This window comes from Stenella coeruleoalba, assembly GCF_951394435.1.
Source record: "Stenella coeruleoalba genome assembly, chromosome: X".
NCBI classification, from domain to species: domain Eukaryota; kingdom Metazoa; phylum Chordata; class Mammalia; order Artiodactyla; family Delphinidae; genus Stenella; species Stenella coeruleoalba.
Window position 1 is genome coordinate 118,321,824 of NC_137152.1, and position 19,578 is coordinate 118,341,401.

At 43.6% G+C, this 19,578-nt stretch overlaps 1 pseudogene across 1 annotated transcript; it reads left to right on the forward strand.

The window, feature by feature from the left end:
* Positions 1–15,751: 15,751 nt before the first annotated feature.
* On the forward strand, positions 15,752–17,997 carry LOC307180755 (tubulin beta-5 chain-like; annotated as a pseudogene). The gene has a single exon. The product of its transcript is annotated as a tubulin beta-5 chain-like (transcript).
* The last annotated feature ends 1,581 nt before the right edge of the window (positions 17,998–19,578 follow it).

Sequence of the window (19,578 nt, forward strand, 5' to 3'; positions counted from 1 at the left end):
TATTATGTACAGAAGTTGTGTCAACTTTACCTCAATATTTTATAGGAATAGGTATCACGTCTGGCTGGGGAACACTTCCCCTACCCGGTACTGTAAAACCCAAAGCTGTTGAGGAAGTCCTAACAGAGGCTACAGTTAGGAACATAATGGTTGATGGAATTAAAGTAAACGTTTGTAGGAGAATTGGAATGTTTGAACGGCCTTTATGTGAAGTGGTTGTGTCTCTTTTACCTGATTGTATTATGGGGATGGACATTGTATCTGACTGGGGAACACTTCCCTTACCTAATATTGCAAAGCAGAAGGCATGTGCGTCCACCCTTCCAAGCAATATTAATTGGACATGCTAAATGGGAACCAGTAAGATTGCCAGAACGCACACAGCGTAGCACGGAAGCTGGAGTGCTGGTGGGAACAAATTCTCTGTGCGTTAGCCCTACGTGGAGTATGGAGCTTATGGCAAAAACCTGTGAGTGCCTCCGAGTGACAGCTACTGGGACTTTGGACTAGAGAGTGTCCATTGGAGTGGCATTTACTACCTCGCTGTTGGACGCTATTAATTAAAGCTACCCCCATGACGGAAGGACCTAAAATGATCTTAAAACCGGAAATACAATGTCTTGGGTGATGTCAGAGAAACACTCTAATGGGGATGGCAGTGCCCAGAAGAGTTCCATAAGAAAATGGAGATTGTTTATACAGGACCATGCTGCCTGGGGAATGCAAGGAGGAGATACTCGCTCTAGCACGGAGCCTCTTTTCCCCCAGGACTGACTCTGGAACTGCAGAAGGAGCTGCCGAATTCTGTCATCACTTGGATAATGCCCTATGAACAGCTCTTGACAATGAGTCGCTTGGTTTGTAGACTGCAGTTCCAAGGTGAATGGACCTCCCTGTTTGGGAGGCCTCCACTCCAGTAGAAGAAGGTAAAAAGAAATCGATGAGCTCAGTGGGCTGAATTGCCTGCTGTTTCCCCAGCAGTGATGGAAGAATTGAACAGTGGTAAAAGCCCACTTTTATGTTTGGTTCTGTACTGATTCATGGGCAGTGGCCAGTGGTCTGTCCACATGGTCAAGCAGGAGGGCAGTGGAAAAAACCTGGCCTATTAAAGGGATGCCAATGTGGGGCACAGCCCTATGGAAATTTGAGGGTTGCATCAAAGTAGGGCATGTTGATGCCCATCAGAAGAACCCCCTTCCAGGTTAGGAAGGTGATTGGAATTGACAGGCAGATATCCCTGTGTGCTCACTTAAGGTAGCTACTTGGGTCCATGAAACGAGTGGCCATTGGGGGTCTGCAGCAATGCAGAGACGGACTGAATCTAGACATATTCCTCTTGCACCCTTTGAGGCACAAAATGCCAATAAGAGCTGTTCTATCTGCCAGCGAAAGAGACAGAGAATGTAGATGACTCTATGGCAGATTCCCTGGGGGGGAAGGCCCCAAGCATAGCTGGCAGGTCAGACTGATGCTGGTAGCCCTGGGGGCTGCAAGTGGTCCTGACAGGAAGAGACACTGACCCTAGACTGGGCTTTGCTTGCCTGGTGGCAGATGCAGATGCTGTGAGTGCCGTAAAAGAACCAGAACAGAAGATATTGTGCTAATTTGGGACAGTTGAGCGTCATTTCTTCAGACCAGCCGATCTGGTCTGAATACAGAAATAATATCGGCTGTATTATTACAGCTGATAATTTCCAGCAATGGGCAGAGAGATCTCCTCAGAGTAATAGTTTGGTGAGAATTGGAACAGGTAGTTGAAATATTGGTTGTCTGAAGTGGGGGAGAAATAAAGGCACGAAGGGCTGGGTTGTACGCTTTCACGAGTATGTGCTCACATTCAACGTGAATGTGAGTGGGGCTACAGGACTGTCCCTGCTGGATAGATTCTGTTTTTCTGGTGGGTCTGGGGAAGAGGGGGTGAGGAAGGTCCTGGTGTACTTTCTTCCCTGTATCACCCCAACTTTTTCTTTTTTCCCTGCTTGGTGCAGTGGTCATAGAACCAGGGCTGCAACTACAAGGTCTGGAAGCAGGGATGATTCCTCAGCAAGAAATTTAGGATCCCTTACCGCAAGACAACCATAGAAGTCAAAAGATACTGACACATTACTAGACTCTCATTCAGTCATTAATGACTATCCAATCCATCATCACATCTTAGGAAAATGTCTCCCAGGGCGAGGCCACTCAGGTTTGCAGGTTTCTATTTGCTCTGGTCAGGTTCCAAAAGCAGGAGTGGTCTCAGCAATATATGTGTTTTTAACCTTTATGTCACAATTCCTAAGGGCCTGATGGCGCAGAATGTGCCTTCACCCCAAATGCCAAATTGGGGCTAACAGTGAATTCAGCTGTATTGCCTGGTGGTAAAAATAGCCCGCTAGTTGCACCTATGTAACATTACTTTATGTGAACAGGAGTGGACTGGGCAGGGAGGAACTTTCTAGACTAGTATTGCTGCCTACTGTTGCTTGTTATTGCTATTACTTGCTAGACTACTGTTGTTGCCAGCACAGTGGCCAAACCTAATGTCTCTTCCAAAGGTGGAAAAGTTTGGGTACAAGTGGAGAAAAGGAAAAATGGTAGCTGATGAATAAATGTTATGTAATGAGGGAAACCCAGTATTAATGTAACATCTATCTCAAAAGAGGATCAGAGCAAGAGATGATGTTTTCTCTTAGCTGGAATATACCAGGTGCCTGAAAGAGTAAAGCCGTATATTGCTGAGAACACTTTTGCTTTTGGAACCTAACCTAGATGACAGGGTAGGCAGGTCATACTCATGAGTGAGGCCTTTTAATGGAGGGATCATTGCTTTTAACGTATCTGGGCTTCCCTGGTGGCGCAGTGGTTGAGAGTCCACCTGCCGATGCAGGGGACGTGGGTTCGTGCGCCGGTCCAGGAGGATCCCACATGCTGTTGAGCGGCTGGGCCCGTGAGCCATGGCCGCTGAGCCTGCGCGTCCGGAGCCTGTGCTCCGCAATGGGAGAGGCCGCAACAGTGAGAGGCCCGCGTACCGCAAAAAAAAAAAAAAATAATGTATCTAACCATTGCACTCAGAATCCCACTTGTAACTCTTCTGACTTCTAGTACATAAAAAACACTTTATAAAATGCTCTTGAGGGCAGCCAGGAAGATTACTATAAAAAGCATGAGCGTTTTTCAGCACTGGCCCTGAGGAATTCTCAGGGGAGAGATGTCTGGATGTAAAGGCATTATCTTTAAGACCCCGGCTTGCACTATGTGATTTTGCCCTTTCCAGCATTCACAGTTGTAAAAAGTTCAACTGCAGATAATGCCTGCCTGTCCACTTTCAGTTTCTGATCTTCAGCTCCTAAAGCAGTCCTGGAGACTGAAACACACATGAAAACACATTTTTTCCCACCATGCAAACCTCTTGCCAGGCTGCATCCACTTAGTAACCAATCTGGTTGGCTCTAGGTGTCTTTTGAGCACAATTTCATTCTTCTTTGAATGTCCAGAGAGAGAATTATCTCTTGGCTGGGGTTAAACTGGTAAGGATTTCATGCTCTCAAGTCTGATCCCTTGAAAATCTTCTGCACATCCGTAAGTTTTTTCCCTTGATCTTCAAATAGGCACTGAGTAGATACGTGATGGCGAGTAACAGGGCACGGGCAGAGGCATGGCCACGGGCAGATATAAGTTGGGGGACCAAACAGGGGTCATAACATTGGAATATCCTCTCACTTCACACAGTGAAAGCCACTAATGGAATGTGAACGATCAAACTGAAAAGAGGATGGGTCCTGGAGTCAACATGCATCCCTCACATCCCTGTCATGGCTAGTCATATTCTCTTTCTCTCCTGGGGAAATGTAAATGGATGAAAATGACTCTGAGACAAAATACACTGATTTCTTTGCTGATATCCAGTATTAGTACTTTGCTTTTTCCTCTTCCCTTTAAAAAATCCATTGCAGGATCACAGTCTGGTAGATAAGGGAAGGATCATAGGGAACTTCTAATCTGGTGGTTATCCAGTTGTGCTCTTGGGAGACTTCTCAGAACCATCACAGAGGAGACTCTGGGGACACCCTCTATCCCAATATAATCAGAACAATTCCACTTCCTTCATTTATTCACTGAGGAGGTATTTTCTTAATGACTATTATATGCTGGTCCCCTCTCTGTATGTATGTGTTTGTGTGTGTGTATGTGAGAAGACCCAGTGGCAAGGGAGAACACTGAAGGTGGGTCAGGGTGACTGAGTGTAGAGTAACCCTGGGGAAGGTGAGAGGGAGCAGTGAAAGTCTGTTTTATGTGGTGGATCCCAGGTCTTTGGACTCACTAGATGTCATTTTCTCTCTTTCTAAAAATATTTATTTATTTATTTATTCGGTTGCACCGGGTCTTAGTTGCGGCAGGCAGCCTCCTTAGTTGCGGCTCGCCAGCTGCTTATTTGCAGCATGTGGGCTCCTTAAGTTGTGGCAGGCGGGCTTCTTAGTTGTGGCAGGCAGGCTCCTTAGTTGTGGCATGAGAAATCTCAGTTGCGGCATGTGACCTCTTAGTTGCAGCATGTGGGATCTAGTTCCCTGACCAGGGATCGAACCTGGGGCCCCTGCATTGGGAGCGTGGAGAGTCTTATATACTATGCCACCAGGGAAGTCCCTAGATGTTATTTTCTTGGCAAAATTTGTTTGGGGACTACTGTGACTTATCCATGTCTATCTCAATAGCCCGTTATCTCAGACAGCAGATACATTATCAACTGATCATTTGAGAGAATACCTAGGAGGGGGTGAGGTGCCTTCAATAAAAGTGATTTATTATACTTCAAAATTATATTAAATCATGTTTAAAATTTTATTTATAACTAATTCATTTTCCTTGATTGAGACTTTATGCCCACTGATTAGTAACTTGCCCCTTTCTTGGCAACTACCATTCTATGCCTTTTTTAAAATTTATTTTTGGTTGCGTTGGGTCTTCGTTGCTGCACATGGGCTTTCTCTAGTTGCGTTGAGCGGGGGCTACTCTTCGTTGCGGTGCGCAGGCTTCTCGTTGCAGTGGCTTCTCTTGTTGCGGAGCATGGGCTCTAGGTGTGCGGGCTTCGTTAGTTGTGGCACATGGGCTCAGTAGTTGTGGCTCGTAGGCTCTAGAGCGCAGCCTCAGTAGTTGTGGCGCATGGGCTTAGTTGCTTGGCAGCATGTGGGATCTTCCCGGACCAGGGCTCGAACCCGTGTCCCCTGCACTGGCAGGAGGATTCTTAACCACTGCGCCACCAGGGCAGCCCTACTATTCTATGCTTTGGTTCTATGAATTTGACTATTTTGATGCCTCATATAAGGAAAATCATGCCATATTTGTCTTTCTGCGACTGGCTTATTCCACTTAGCATGATGTCCTCAAGGTTCATCCATGTTGTTGCATATTGCAGAATTTCCTTCTTTTTCAAGGATGAATAATGTTCCATTGTCAGAAAAAATCAAAGCTAATAAGTTTTGGTACGGATGTGGAGAAACTGGAATACTTGCACTGTTGGGAGGGAATGCAAAATGGTGCAGCTGCTATGGAAAACAGTGTGGAGGTTTCTCAAAAAATTAAAAACAGAACTACCATATGGTCTAGCTTTCCCACGTCTAGGCATTTATCCAAAAGAATTGAAAATCTCGAGGCGGTATTAGCACTCCCGTGTTCATTGTAGCACTGACTGTTCACAGTAGCCAAGATGTGGAAACAACCTAGATGTCCATCAGCAGAGGAATGGATAAAAGTGCTCTTGATAATAAGGAGGTAGTGTGTAGACAGGGAGAGATCTTAACCTCCAAGTCCTGGCTTCTAATGATGTGAATTTTTCAACAGTTAGTTCAAATCCAGGTATTATTTCTAGGAATTGATTCCATGGGAATCACGTGCCAAAGTGGGACTACGTTGCTTTGGAGCAATAATAGCTATTATATATGAGTGGTGGGCACTTTGCACTCATCTCACTTAATCCTCACAGTAACCCTCTGAGAGACACAATATTATTATTATTATTTTACAGATTTTGCAGGGATTAGTTAACTTGCCCAAAGTCCCATAGCAAGTGTGTTGCAGAGCAGGGGTCTGAACTTAGACTGTCTTGGCCTTGACAAGGAAAATACATTTTTTAAAAAATGCTATCACTTCAAAAAAATATTTAATTTCTTTATTTTTTTGGCTGCATCAGGTCTTTGTTTTTTTAAATAAATTTATTTATTTATTTTTGGCTGTGCTGGGTCTTTGTTGCTGTGCACGGGCTTTCTCTAGTTGTGGCGAGCGGGGGCTACTCTTCGTTGCAGTGCGCAGGCTTCTTATTGCAGTGACCTCTCTTGTTGCAGAGCACGGGCTCTAGGCACATGGGCTTCAGTAGTTGCAGCACGCAGGCTCAGTAGTTGTGGCTCGTGGGCTCTAGAGCACAGGCTCAGTAGTTGTGGCGCACTGGCTTAGTTGCTCCACAGCATGTGGGATCTTCCCGGACCAGGTCTCCAACCCGTGTCCCCTGCATTGGCAGGTGGATTGTTAACCACTGCGCCACCAGGGAAGTCCCGTTTTTATTTTTTTAACATCTTTATTGGAGTATAATTCCTTTACAATGGCGTGTTAGTTTCTGCTTTATAAAAGTGAATCAGCTATACATATATCCCCATATCCCCTCCTTCTTGCGTCTCCCTCCCTCCCTCCTTATCCCACCCCTCTAGGTGGCCACAAAAAATATGGAATGCTTCACGAATTTGCGTGTCATCTTTGCACAGGGGCCATGCTAATCTTCTCTGTATTGTTCCAATTTTAGTATATGTGCTGCTGAAGCAAGCACTGCGTCAGGTCTTACTTGCGGCATGCAGGGTCTTCGTTGAGGCATGCGGCATCTTTTGTTGTGGCACGGCTCTTTGTTGTGGCTCATGGGCTTCTCTCTAGTTGTGGCGCACGGGCTCCAGGGTGCATGGGCTCTGTAGTTTGCAGCATGCAGGCTCTCTCGTTGAGGCATGTGGGCTCAGTAGTTGTGGCGTGTGGGCTTAGTTGCCCCGTGGCATGTGGGATCTTAGTTCCCCAACCAGGGATTGAACCCGCGTCCCCTGCATTGGAAGGCGGATTCTTTACTACTGGACCATCAGGGAAGTCCCCCAAAATATATTTAATTGAAACACATGAACAGTAACAATGTCAGTAACTCCCGTACTGCAGCTCAGTGTGCCTCGTTTTCTTAGCTTATGAGCTCGGGCAAATCTATACTCTGAAGTCTGGAGTTACAGCTGCAGAAAGACATGCACGTGGTGTCCTTGTCTGAAAAGACCTTCCATAGAGGAGTTAGTGACATTTTGGTTCTTCTACTTTGCCTGCCTTTGTACTGTTTATGCCCCGCCTCTAGCCTGGAGGTAGAACCTTTACTGAGGAGTGCTGTGGAGTGGTGGAAAAAAGCATGGACTCTGGCAGTGGATGGACCTGAGCTGAACTCTCATTTCTGCCATTCTCAGACTGAATCTCAGCGTCCTCATCTGTAAAATGGGGCTCCTTTGAAACAAAGGGCACCTTCTTCATGTGGCTGCCTTGAGAATTGAATGAGATAGTATATGTAAAGTGCCCAGCATGGTCTAGAGCAGCACTGTCCAATGGAACTTTCTGCATCGATGGAAATGTTCTATATTCGCACAGTCCAGTGTAGTAGTAATTGGCCACATATGGTATTAAGCACTTGAAATGTGGCTAGCATGCCTAAGGAACTAAATGTCTTATTTTAATGTGAATTTAAAATATAAATATAAATTTAAATAGCCACATGTAGCTACTGGCCACCATATCGGATAGTGCAGCTGTAGATACAGAGCTAAATCATCAGTGAATAAATTCTTTTTATTATTATGCAGATATTTTGCTTAGTTCACTGATCTAACTTACTTCCTGGACTCTGGACCTATTTCTTGCGTAAATGGAGTAAGCACAGGATTTCAGGGAAAAACTTCATCAAGGAGGGGATGGCTGAGCTGAGTTTTAAAAAGTAAGAAGGAGTCAGACTGGTACAAAGGATGGTCCAAGGAGTGGCAAGGAAGGGCATACCAGCATGTGCAAAGGTGTGGGGCATATGGGACAATGTGGTGTGCTCAAGGAATTGCAAGGAGCTTGGGATGGCGCCCAAGAGGAAAGGGGACAGCGGCGAGACTGGAGAGGTGGTAAAGGCCAGATCATGGCCTTGATGCCACATCTTGAGCAACACGGAGCCACTGAATAGTGTTTTAACCATGAGAATGACACAATCACATTTGTGTTTAAAAAAGATCTTTATGAATGTAAGGTGGAGAGTATATTGATTTCATAGGAAGAGGGCAAGACTGGAGGCAGAGAGAATAATTATGAATCCAGGGCAGTGCTATAGGCAAGAGTTCTGTTTTGGACATATTCAGTTTTATGTGCCTATTTAACAGTAACATGGAGATATCTAGTACTCTGTTGGATATTTTGATAAAGGCTTGTAGAGCTCACCCATATCTGGTTCTCCTATTCTTATCAGCACAGTGGAGGATTCCACTTGAAGTTAGATGGGATCTTGTGACTACTTCTAACCAATGGGCTGTGAGTGGTAATAATGTGAGTTGCTTCTGGGCCAAAGTATTTATTTAAAAGTATAATTCTCCAGTCTGTCTTCCCCTGTTGCATTGACCAAGCTGGCTGAGTATCCCATCATGTGTAGGTACAGGATAATGGCATTTCCATCAGCCTGAATGCTGGAGGACAGTGCTTTGGAATGTTACTGGATCTATATTTCCCATACAGCATGTGTAAGAAATCAACTTGTGTTAAACCACTGAGGTTTTTGAATTGTTTAAAGCAAATTTGTAACCTATTCCCTCCTGACTAATACAAAGCTGCATGTCTCAAGCTCAGGAATGGTATCTGGGCCACATAGGGAGGTTGGGAATCACTGATATGTAGGTGTAACTGAAGCCATGGCAATGTATGTGACCACCCAGGGGGATGAGTAGAGTGGAAGAGGAATGGGCTGAGGACAGGAACAAGAAGTCCAGAGGACAGGAACAAGAACTCCAGAATTTAACGGCAAGGTAGAGGAAGATAAGCCTACAAAGAAGAATTAGAAAGATTTGTCAGAGAGATAGGAAGAAAGAAAAGAGGAGTGTGGTGTCATGGGAATGAAGTGAGGAGAGTTTCCAGACTGCCAAACATGCAAATGATTTGAGCAAGGAGGTGTTTAGAGGTCTGGGTGAGACCATTTTCGGAGGGGGACTGACCTGTAGGATCTAAGTTAACTTTGAACCGGTGATTGGGAAGCATGATAGTTAATTTTATGTGTCAACTTGACTGGGCTAAGGGATACCTATAAAGTTGGTAAAACCTTATTTCTGAGTGTGTCTGTGAGGGTGTTTATGGGAGATATTTACATTGGACTCAGTAGACTAAGTAAAGAGATCCACCCTCACCAATGTGGGTGGGGATCATGCGACCCACTGAGGACCCAAATAGAACAGAAACGTGGAGCAAGGGCTAATTTGCTGTCTGTTCTTGAGCTGGGACGTCCATATTCTCCTGCCGTCAGTAACTGGAGCTCCTGGTTCTTGGGCTTTCAGACTCTGGGGCTTACACCAGTGCCTTCCCTCCCATCCTCCCAGATTCTCAGACCTTTGGACTCTGATTGAATTACACCACCCACTCTCCTGGTTCTCTATATTCCAGATGGCAGATTGTAGAACTTACCTGCTTCCATAGTCACGCGAGCTAATTCCCATAACCTCCTATCTATCTATCTATCTATATCTATATTGGTTCTATTTCTCTGGAGAACGCTGTTTAATATAGGAAGTGAGTATGGCAAGAAAGTAAATGTGGGCTATACATTTAGGAAGATTAATTTCAAGTGGAAAGAAAGGGGGATTGAGAAAAAAAAAAGAGGGAGAAAAAGAATGTCGTTTCACTAGCTGGAGAAGGATGTAGGGAGGAAGAAGTTGATGATCCCATAGTTATTACTCATATAGACCTGCTGACATTGAGTTTGGGGCAGTAGTCCAATGTGGCCCTGAGAGGTTTCCGTGGTGAACACTCCTGAACCAAGAGGGAGGTTTAGTAGCTGGGAGGAGTCTACACAGAGGACTGATCTTTATCAAAAAGATGATCCCTAAGAAGGAGCCAGGGATCTGTTTGCCACGAGAGTAGCACCGAGGATTTAGGTCATGGGTTGAGAGCCAGGAAGCAGGGACAAGAATGAGCTCTCTACGCACCAAACTGAAGAGATGCTGGGTCATACAGTTTTCAAACTGGGACAAGTCAGCCTGTGGAGGGAGGACTACAAGGGCTGAAATCACAAAGCTTAACAAATAGGAGTGGGCCAGGTAGGGACAGGAGGGGCAAGTGAGGAACGGCTCCTCCCTTTTTGTCTCTTAAGGTCCTGGCTCCAGGTGTTATGGCACAAGTTAAAGGCACGCAGCAGGACTGTGGAAACTGAAGACTCCGATATAGCTTTGGCATTGCCCTATAAATTAGAACATTTCCCTCAAATGTTAAACATTTCCAAAATATATACATAATGTAAAAATTGCTTTAAATTTTGGCCAAATTAATAACAGAAATTAGGTAGATATTCTGACTAGACCACAAACCCCATAAGGGCAGGGCTTTTGTCCATTGGGTTCATCCCTGTATCCTTACTGCTAGGAATAGTATCTGGCTCCAAGTAGGTGATCAATAAATGCTGAATGAATTAGCAGCGTGGGTGAATCAGCTTCAGAGAAGAAAGGGGATTTGAGGAAGCAGTGTGAAGAGAAAGTGGACCAAGATGCTGAGAGATAAACTAGCTTAGAAACAGCAATAGCAAAGCCTTCAGATGGATGTTGTGGAAGAAGGTAGAATTTAAGATCAAGAACAGGGAATTGTAGGAATTGTAGCATCTTCTAGAACAGCTGAAAGCCAGGAATGACAGTAGCAGCCTAAAGCAGACCAGAGAGAACACAAAAAGGAGATGATTCAGCTAAAGCAAAAAAAAAATACCCAACATCCATTCCCTCTCCCAGTAAACTTTGTGTGTTTCAAGTACCATCACTGGATGGTCATATAGGTCTTTAACAACGATCTGGAGTTCCAGGTTTGGTGATCTTAAGAACGTTCTCAAGTAGAGGAAGTCTTAAACTGAGGAAGAGAGGGAACAGATTGTATTGACAAATGAGTGGCTGCACACGTGTCATACCAACACTAGCCACGCTTGACAGACTTCGATGTGTCAGGCTCTTTATATACATTATTTCTAATCCCTTCGGCAGTCCTCCAAGGTGAATGTTATTATCTCTGTTATACAGATGGAGAAACTGTGAGGCTCGGAATAAGTACCTTGCCTCAGGGCCTGCACTAAGAAGTGGTGGAGCTGAGATTCTCAACCACTGTGTTGGGCTCCTGCCTTACACCCAGACAGTTCTCCCACAAAGAAGGAACAGCAGTAGCTGGAATCACCTCATGGATTTACCTTGTACAGGTTTCTAGGGGATCAGCAATCCAAGAGTGTGACTATGATTGTCACAGTTGAACCTTCTGCTTACTTCTGAAAACACAGGGGTCTTGTGGGGTAATGTCAGAGGATGGGGGAGCAAATACCAGGTTAAATCACCATGATTTCTGGACTCATCCCCAAGAGAGGCTTTCCCTACACAGCAGAGGACACTGGTGCCACATGGCGCACAGAAAAAGAAAATGGTTGAAGAAGTACTATTAATCAAGAGCCCTATGCACCCACTTTGTAGAGTTGTCATAAGGATTAAATGAGTTAATACAAGTAAAGCATTTATTGGGTTAGCCAAAAAGTTCGTTCATTTTTTTCCATAAGATGACTCTAGTAGCCCTTAGTTGTCTTTAACTTCATTCGAAACAATTTTGGTGGTTGTATTGTGACAGCTGTCATATCGGCGTGCATCAAAAAAAAAAAGCTTATCAAAACTGGTGAATTTTTGTGTAGCCATTTTAATATTGAAGATGGAAGAAAAAAAGCAACATTTTTGGCATATTATGCTTTATTATTTCAAGAAAGGTAAAAACACAAATGAAACGCAAAAAAAAAAGATTTGTGCAGTGTATGGAGAAGGTGCTTTGACTGATCAAACGTGTCAAAGTGGTTTGTGAAGTTTCGCACTGAAGATTTCTCTCTGGACAATGTTCCACGGTCGGGTAGACCAGTTGAACTTGATAGCGATCAAATCGAGACATTAATTGAGAACAATCAACATTATACCACATGGGAGATAGCCGACATACTCAACATATCCAGATCAAGTGTTGAAAATCATTTGTACCGGCTTGGTTATGTGAATCACTTTGATGTTTGGGTTCCACATAAGTTAAGTGAAAAAAACCTTCTTGACCGTATTTCCACATGCGATTCTTTACTTAAATGTAACAAAAACGTTCCAGTTTTTTAAACAAATTGTGACAGGCAATGAAATGTGGATACGGTACAATAATGTGGAACGGAAGAGATGTGGGGCAAGTGAAATGAACCACCACTAACCACACCAAAGGCTGGTCTTCATCCAAAGAAGGTGATGTTGTGTATGTGGTGGGATTGGAAGGGAGTCCTCTATTATGAGCTCCTTCCGGAAAACCAAACGATTAATTCCAACAAGTACTGCTCCCAATTAGACCAACTGAAAGCAGCACTCGATGAAAAGCGTCTGGAATTAGTCAACAGAAAACGCATAATCTTCCATCAGGATAACGCCAAGACCGCATGTTTCTTTGATGACCAGACAAAAACGGTTACAGCTTGGCTGTGAAGTTCTGATTCATCCGCCGTATTCACCAGACATTGCACCTTCGGATTTCCATTTATTTCGGTGTTTACAAAATTCTCTTAATGGAGAAAATTTCAATTCCATGGAAGACTGTAAAAGGCACCTGGAACAGTTCTTTGCTCAAAAAGATAAAAAGTTTTGGGAAGATGGAATTATGAAGTTGCCTGAAAAATGGCAGAAGGTAGTGAAACAAAAGGGTGAATATGTTGTTCAATAAATTTCCTGGTGAAAATGAAAAATGTGTCATATTTTTACTTTAAAACCGAACGAACTTTTTGGCCAACCCAATAGAACAGTGCCTGGCACACAGTAAGCCCCCAGTAAACGTTAGCGGTTGTCATTGTTGCCACCATCATCATCATTGCCAAGCAAGCGCAAACTGAGCAAGGCTGTACTGAATGTACATTTTTTCACTTGGCATCTCCAGCAAGGGTCCTGATTGACAGCAGCAGAGGCTTCTTCACAAGGTAAGGAAGTGCCTTGGGCAGCAGGAGGAAAACCGTGAAAACAGTGGCACTGCACCCAAGTAGAAGTGTTGGAGTGAAGCAGCGGAGAGTTTTTGCCGAGACTGAGGATATCTCTGTGGTCCTGATACTAGGAGCTTGCTATGCAATCTTGGGCAAAACATTTACCCTCTCTGAACCTCAGTTTTTTCATCCGTATGTTGGAGATAGTTATGGTTGGCAGTTAGAATGCTCTCTGCCCCTTGAAAATCTATGATATAATTATATTGGGTGTAGATCACAGCAAGATGGATTTGATAACCAGACATGATACACTCCTTATAATGGAAACTGCCAAAATCATTTGAACTATTGATTTATAAAGATGGTTTTGTCAAAGAGCTTGAGAAGGAGAATCAAACAAAAAAACAAGTAATTACAATGTATTGCATTTCAAAAATGTTATGTATGTGGAATAATAATACAACATACAACCTTTTGGGACTGGCTATTTTGACTAAGCATAATGCCCCGGAGATTCATCCAGGACGTTGTATGTATTGCTGAATAGTATTCCATGGCATGGATGTACCACAGTTTGTCTATTCATTTGGTGGAGGGTATTTGGGTTTTCAGTTTGGGATTTTACAAATAAAGCTGCTGTGAACATTTGCGTACATGTTTTTGTGTGAACTTAAATCTTCACTTATTTGGGGGTAAATATCCATGGATGCAATTGCTGGGCTGTATGGTAACTGCATGGTTAGTTGTTGTTGTTTTTTTTTTTGAGTGGTTAGATTTATAGAGTTTAATTTTAATATTTTTGAAAAAAAATTTAAATTGAGGTAACATTGGTTTATAACTTTATATGTTTCATGTGTAGGCATGTTTAGTTTTGCCAATATTTTTTTGCCAATAGTTTTGCCAATATTTTATTCCAGCGTGGCTGTATCATACTACATTCATATCATCAATGGATGAGTGATCCAATTTCTCCACATCCTTGCCACCATTTGGTGTTGTCACTTTTTAAAATGTTAGCTATTCTGATAGGTATTTAGTGACATCTCAGTGTGGTTTTAATTTGTATTTCCCTGATGGTTAATGATGTCGAGCATATTTTTATGTGCTTATTTGTCATCTTTATATCCTCTTCCCTGAAACGTCTCTTCATATCTTTTGCCCATTTGTATATCCTGGAGAACAGATTAGTGGCTGCCAGGGGTTAGGGATGGGGTGGGGTGGGTGGAGGAGGAAGGTGGGTATGGTTGTAAGTGACCAACACAAGAGATCCTTGCGGTGACGGAACTAGTCTGTGTCTTGACTGTAGTGATTGTCACAAGAACCTACAAATTGATAAAATTACATAGAACTGAATACTCATATACACACACACATGCGTGTACACACAAATGAGTACAAGTAAAATTGGGGAAATCTGAATAAGATAGGTAGACTATATCAATATCAGTATTCTGGTTGTGATATTGTACTATAGTTCTGTAAAACATTACCATCGGGGGCACTGGGCAAAATACATGGTATCTTTCTGTATTATTTATTACAACTGCATGTGAATCTACAATTATCTCAATAAAATTTTCAATTAAAAATTTAATTGGAAAAAAAAATTTAATTGGAGACAGTATCTGTATTAAATGCCTTGCTCATTTGTTCCATAAGACATCACCCTCTTACTATTAATAAAAACCCGGTAGATAGATTTTTTCAGTGGATTGGGATCATTTGACCTAGCCTAAACAGAGATGAAAGGAATAAGTAGAGTGTAGGTAACCATCTGTAATAGTTTAGGAGATCTTAGGCACCATTAATGATTAATTAATCACGTAATTTGCTTAAGGTCTGTCTTCTTATGTAGCTTTTTGTATGCAAAGCCCATGTCTGCCTATTTTACTTATTTATTGCCTGGCTACACACTAGTAGATGCTCAATAAATATACTAGCTGGATGAATGAATGAATGAAAGAACGAATGGATGAATGAATGTTGTCCCAGAGAAATTTGTCAAATGCAAATGCGAACTTCCAGAGGACAGCGGAGCACAAGATTAGCAATTACAATGAGACCAAGTTTATTCGGTGCCAACATGACTAGCTTTCATTTTTCTCAGATCATAAAACTAAAATATACTCATTGTAGACAATGTGAAAAACACAAAAAGTATAAAGTCATAAATAAATGATTTAATAATTTCACCACTAAGAAGTACTTGTTAATGCTTTGGATTTTTCCCTCCAGTCTTATATATGTATATTGCATACATGCGTACACATGTGCACACACCTGTACACACATGTTTTCTCTTTTGTGAACTGCTGTACCTGACCTCGATCTCTTTTTCCATTGGGGTCAGAGTGTTTTTCTTTTCAATTTGTATTAGCTCTTTATATATTAAGGATAACTACCTTTTGCCAAATCTGTTATTAATCATTTTCTTAGTTTATTATAGCATTTTAATTTTGTTTATGATCATGGGCATTTAGGAGTGTAAGATTTGCATTCAGGCAATGTATGGCTGTTTTTCTTAAAGAGGCAGTGCATCAGAGAGTGTAGCTTTGAGTTGGAAATTGGACTCTGCCAATTGTTAGCTGGGTGACCCTGGGCAGCTAAATTACCTTATATTTCTAAGACTCAGTTTCATTACCTGTAAAATATGGATAATGATACATAAATTATAGTTTGTCAGGGCTAGAAATAATGTCCTCATCAATAACATGGGAAATATATAGTCTCTACTTGATAGCCTTGATGTGAGAGATTCAATGAGATAATGCATACTAAAGGTTAGCACAGCTCTCAGAACCTTCCTGCCTCCGCGTTCGGACCTCGCTGCTCCAGCCTCCAGGCCCCGTCCCATCCTTCCAGCCTGTGACCGGCAGCAGAGAAAAACTAATTACATATCATTTTCTTGCCCTGTACATACTTTGAGGTGAGCAAAAAGATTACAGTACATTTTAAAATGAGGGAAATTGTGCACATCCAGGCCATTCAGTGTGGCAATCAGATTGGTGCCAAGTTCTGGGAGGTGATCAGTGATGAACATGTCATTGAACCCACTGGCACCTATCATGGGGATAGCGACCTGCAGCTGGACCGCATCTCCGTGTACTACAGTGAAACCATAGGGGGCAAATATATTCCTCGTGCTATCTTGGTGGATCTAGAACCCGGGACCATGGACTCTGTTCGCTCAGGTCCTTTTGGTCAGATCTTCAGACCAGAAAACTTTGTTCTTGATCAGTCTGGGACAGGCAACAACTGGGCCAGGGGCCCCTGTACAGAGGGGGCCGAGCTGGTCGACTCGGTGTTGGATGTGGCTCGGAAGGAGGCCGAGAGCTGTGACTGCCTGCAGGGCTTCCAGCTGACCCACTTGCTGGGCGGGGGCACGGGTTCTGGAATGGACACCTTGCTCATCAGCAAGATCCGTGAAGAATATCCTGACCACATCCTGAACACCTTCAGTGTGGCGTCCTCGCCCAAAGTGTCCGACACCGTGGTGGAGCCCTAGAATGCCACCCTCTCCATCCATCAGCTGGTGGAGAACACTATGAGACCTACTGCATTGACAACGAGGCCCTTTACGACATCCGCTTCCGCACCCTCAAGCTGACCACGCCAACCTATGGGGACCTGAACCACCTCGTCTCGGCCACCATGAGTGGTGTCACCACCTGCCTCCGCTTCCCTGGCCAGCTCAATGCTGACCTCCACAAGCTGGCAGCCAACATGGTGCCCTTCCCACGTCTCCACTTTTTCATGCCTGGCTTTGCGCCTCTAACCAGCCGTGGAAGCCAGCAATATCGGGCCCTCACTGTGCCGGAGCTCACCCAGCAGGTCTTGGATGCCAAGAACATGATGGCTGCCTATGACCCCCGCCATGGCCGGTATGTCACCGTGGCTGCTATCCTCCGTGGGCGGATGTCCATGAAGGAGGTGGATGAGCAGATGCTCAACCTGCAGAACAAGAACAGCAGCTACTTCGTGGAATGGATCCCCAACAATGTCAAGACGGCCGTCTGCGACATCCCACCCCGTGGCCTCAAGATGATGGTCACCTTCACTGGAAACAGCACAGCCATCCAGGAGCCGTTCAAGTGCATCTCAGAGCAGTTCACTGCCATGTTCCGCCGGAAGGCCTTCCTCCACTGGTACACAGGTGAGGGCATGGACGAGATGGAGTTCACCGAGGCTGCGAGCAACATGAACGACCTCGTCTCCGAGTACCAGCAGTACCAGGATGCCACCGCAGAAGAGGAGAAGGGTTTCGGTGAGGAGGCCTAAGGCCAAGTCCCCACCACCGCAGGCTTCTCAGTCCCCTCTGCCTTCCTCAGCCGCCCCTTTCCTCTCCCTCAGAATTTGCGTTTTCTGCCTCTGTCTTGTTTTTTCTTTTTTTTTTGGAGGGTAGTGCTAGAACAGTGCCTGGCACATAATAGGCGCTCAATAAATATCTGTTGTTTGTTGAATGTCTCCTCTCTCTTTCCACTCTGGGGAACCTAGATTTCTGCCATTCTGGGTAACCTTGTATTTCCTTCTGGTGCCTACTCCTCCCATCTGTCCAGTTAACATTTCCCTCTCTGTTTTCGAGATAACCTTTCAAGAAGCTGGGTCTCATCAAATCCCATTTAAAACCATGTGCTGGTAACCCAGATAGATGACCACCATCCTAGGCCCATGTGGTAGCCCAGGGGAAAGGAAACCAAGCAGCAGGTAGAAGTCCCTACAGGGAAGGGGTGGGGTTTTGGAGAGGGGCATCCAGGCTATTAAAGTCCTAGTTTCCAGATATCTCCCTGCTCCTCTCTCAGCTTCTGGGGAGGTGTTAACAGTATTATCTCCATTTTCAGTCTCCCTCCAAGGACTGTCCTGAGCCATTTCCTTTGTAAGGTTCTGGCCACCACCCTGTCAAGGGGGAGATCCTTCCCTCTTCCACTTTACCTCCTTCATAATGCTGGATTCCTTCCTTTCCCCTGGTCAGAAAAGGGGGTCAAGAGGAGCAAGAGAGAGACTAGCCTTGGTCTCTAAGCCTCCAGAAAGCCCCTCCCCAGCCCTATCTTTTCTTACAGAAAAAAATGAATATCAGCCCTTCTGTACCTATATGGAAAGCTATGTGCTGACACCTAAATGCCATTTCCCAGAGAGGGGACAGGACACCCTCCGTCTTTTGGCAACATCTCATCTCTTACTTTTGCTATTGCCTTCCCCCCACCCTTGGTTTTGTCCTATTCTACACTTCAGATTTCTGTTGTGTTGAACTTGCTACTTTTTTTCATACTGAAAAGATGACATTGCCCCAAGAGCCAAAAATAAACGGGAATTGAAAAAAAAGTTAGCACAGTACCTGGCACATGATGTGTTCAATGTTAGCTATTATTCCTCTACTGAATTTACCCATAGGAATTCTTTTTCATTCTGCTGGAGAATACCCATCTATATTTTTTATCATATATATATATATATTTTTTTAAACTGTTAACTATTTTTTCCTTTGTCTCTTTAATACATTTGGAATTTGTTTTGGAGTGATGTTGTAGCTCTCCCACCTGAATCACTGCACAATTTATTGAATGGGTATCTTTTGTTTGTTGAAACATCCCCTACCTTTTTTGTCATTTCTGAGAATCCGAGATGTTTTGTAAACTTTGCTTCGATGTTTCCGAGAGCGGATGCATCAGAATCTGGTGTGGGTATAGATTTGTGACAAGGTCTTCACGATGGAAGTTCTTTGCAACGTTATCTCAGTAAAAATAATTGTAAATGGCACAACACATTTTCTACTCAGAAGAACTGTTTGGTAATCGTTTGGGGTTTGGCTAAGCTAGAACCCTGCTCCCCAAAATGGACCTGCAATATCAGCATAGAGTGGGAGCTGGGTAGAAATGCAGAATCTCAGGCCCTGCTCCAGACCTGCTGAATCAGAATCTGCATTTTAGCAAGAGCACATAAAAGTCTGAGGAACACTAAGCTAGACCACACTTTAATATCTATAAAGACACACATATACACACACACACTGTTTTTTGCAAAGTAATGCATATCATTGTATAATATTTGGAAATCCTAGTTAAGTGTAAAATAAAAATTACGTAGAATCCAACCACCTAGAGTTAGCTCCTGTGAATATTGTAGTTTTCTCTAGAATTTTCATTATTTTTTAGATTGGCATTTCAGTGTACATAAGGCTGTGCATACAGATAATTACGTGGCATTTCCACAGGTACCAAATATTCTTTGAAATAATGGTTTTTAGTGGCTGCCTGATGATCCATCCTATGGATAAGGCTTCATTTTCTCAGCCATAACTCCCATTGTTAAACAGTCAAGTTGTTTCTATGTCTTTGGTATTGTGCTGTGAACATTCTTGT